Source organism: Stenella coeruleoalba (genome assembly GCF_951394435.1).
Source record: "Stenella coeruleoalba genome assembly, chromosome: 18".
Classification (NCBI taxonomy): Eukaryota; Metazoa; Chordata; class Mammalia; order Artiodactyla; family Delphinidae; genus Stenella; species Stenella coeruleoalba.
In genome coordinates, this window is record NC_137164.1 from 2,745,324 (window position 1) to 2,748,099 (window position 2,776).

The window sequence follows — 2,776 nt, forward strand, 5'->3', positions numbered from 1 at the left end:
ATTTTATGATAAGGACGTTTAGGCCTATCTTGCCCCAGCTCTACTAAGAAGTTGTATTTTCTAATGGAAGGCTCCCTTAGACTGCTCAAAATTGAAATAACACTGAGGTGCAGACATTTTGCCATCAAATTCACAAAGATCAACAAGAAAGGCCTGACCCAGGGTGGGTGTGTGTTAAGGAAACATGTTCTCACATATTGCTAGTGGCAACGTCCAGTAACACAAACCTTCTAGAGGGAAATGTGGCGTCGAAAGCTTTAAACATGCTAACATCATTTGGCCCATGATTCCACTCCCAGGACTTTATCTTGAGGAAATTACCATAAACATGGATAAAGATTAATTACAAAGGTATTTAATGTCTATGTTGTCTGGAAACAACCTAAACATACAACAGTAGAGGGCTGGTTCAATGAGTAATGGGACCTTCACGGTAGAGGGGATGCCTCCGTCCCAGCTGCTCGTTTTGTAGCCTTCTCCTCAATCCTGCTGGCTTCTCTCCCCACCCCCTCCTCTTACCCAGAGAGGGTTGGGAGTTGCAGCCATTGGTGAGTTACAGGCAGCAGGTGGGGGTGAGCAAAGGCCCTCTGCATGGGGAATTTGTCCCCTTTCTCCATCCCTCTGCACTTGGGCCGATGGGACGCCGGGGGCCTGGTGAGTTGTCTGCTCTGCGCTTTCCCTGTGCTGGGTTCTTGCAAGGTCTGAGCAGAGACTTGCTTCCCCTGGGCTCCTGCAGGCAATGACCAGCTGGCCCAGTTTGTTTCTTGTTCTGGGCTCTGCCTTCCATTTAGCCTTAATTATCAATAGGGTGATATTCTGGTTCTCCACCAGCTGTCTTACCTCTCGATTGATTTGGGTAGCAAGATGGAGGCTACCCACTGGCTTCTTTCAAAGACGTCGCCATGAAAACTGGTCCTGAAAAATACTTATGATTAAAATGGTTGCATTTTTACAGCAAAAGAGTCAGCTACAAAACAATATGTAATAGCTGAGAAAAATGGGGAGATACCCATAGATTGTGGTTATTTTCTTCTTTCTTATTCTACATTCTCTAAGTTTTTTTAAAACGAGCCTTTAAAAATAAGAAAATCTGTATTTAACACTTTACTCCGCTTGAACAATCCGCTCTGAAGCCCTTGTCCGATCTTCCTGGCTCCCTGGCCGCAGCACGCCTTCCTCTGAGGCCCCGCACACCCGCACTTGGACTGGTTATTACGTCACTATGGAAGCGTTTATGCAGATACTTCTTTTCCGCTAGGTTGCAAGCTCCTTGGGGACAGGGACCTTATCTTTTCCATCTCTGTGACCACTGTAACCAGCAGGCATTGGCTTGTAATTGGTGCTCGCTCAGCTGACGTTTGTCCCAAGAATCTTGAGCAGAAGGACAAGGTTCCCGTACCTAAAGGGTGGCGACAGAGGAAATGGCGAGCAGGTGGCTCTTCTTCAGGACAGGACGGAAGAAAGGGAGGGGGGCTGGAAGTAGCTCTAGGGAAGGCTGGCCTCTTTTGCAGACGGTAAAACCAGAAAGCCTGTCACCCACGCGGGGCAGTCTGGGCATGCCTCTGCCTGAAGGCGTAGCGGGGGTGGCGGCCCGGTGAACACGGGAGTCCCTCCCCAGCTACGATTCCAAGGTGAGGCAAGGGAGACCTTTCCTGCTCATCTCACGGCGCAGCCCCACGCTTCGGCCGGTGTGTGCCGCCCCTTGCACACGGGTGTAATCAGCAACCTATGACCCCACCAGTCCCGGGCTCTAGGGGCTAAGCGTCGTGGTCTCAGGGTTGAGAAGAGCAGCCGAAGCTGGACACTGTCCATCCCAGCAGAGCCTGGCTTCCCCTGTGCGGCACTTTGTATCACCTGGTCTGCCCCGCAAACCGCAAAGCCGCGGGGCCCCTCCACTAGGGCGGTGAGCACAGACCGCTTCCCGCCCAGCATCCAGTCAGCTAACATCACCCACTGCAACCTTTTCTCTCTGCGGGACCGCCCTGGTCTCACTCACTCCGCGTGTTTCGGATACGCAGCTGCTTCTGCCTTGTGGGGGGTGGGGGGGGGAACAAGTGCCCCAGACCTCGCGAGATCCTCACGCGGCCACCGGTGAGCTCAGCACCTCTCCGAGGCAGTGCTTGGCTGAGCGGCGAGCATGTGACCGGGGCTGGTCCAATTGAATCCACCCAGGCGTGGCTCGCGTGGTCCAGCTGGCGCGCATGCTCCGTCCTTCCGGCTGAACCTGGGTTGAGACCTGCGGCTGAGTCGGTGGTGTGGGGCCGCCCAGGAGCGAGGACGCAGGACGGAGAGAGTTGTTTCGGAAAGAGTAGAATTTGGAGGTTGGTAATGACCTTTTATTGGCTTCTTTGATCTTGGGCAAATGTAAACTGTAAGCTTATCCTTGGTTAGTAGCGGTAATTATCGTGAAGTGCTGTGTGAGGATCAGACAGACCAGTGTGCATGTGTGAAAAGCCACTTTCATTTGAAATTAGCAGTGATTGTAACGTTGGGAGAAGGAAAACCTCGCGAGGAATTGAGCCCAGGAGGTCGTTTCTATCCCCAGCCGCGCTAGGGCCTGATTCATAGCAGGACACTGGGTGTGAATTGATCTCTATTAAATGAATGAATGTGAAATAGCAAAAGAACAGCGTTTTCTCTGAAGATCATCGCATGCGGATGTCATGTGGTGGTTCTTGCTTTGCATGGGGCTGTGGAAGTGTGTCTTCTTCAAGAGGCGCTGTCGTGGGGATTCAGCTGACTGGCAGCCCCTGACGCTATGTTACTGAACCACACT

General features: G+C 52.2%; 1 long non-coding RNA gene across 1 annotated transcript; it reads right to left on the reverse strand.

Moving 5' to 3' along the window:
• Positions 1-337: 337 nt before the first annotated feature.
• Positions 338-2,022, reverse strand: LOC307176698. The gene is made up of 3 exons (XR_013824868.1): positions 1,010-2,022; positions 841-915; positions 338-730 (listed from the first exon to the last, which is right to left on the reverse strand). It is a non-coding gene; the product is annotated as an uncharacterized lncRNA (long non-coding RNA).
• Between the last annotated feature and the right edge of the window lie 754 nt (positions 2,023-2,776).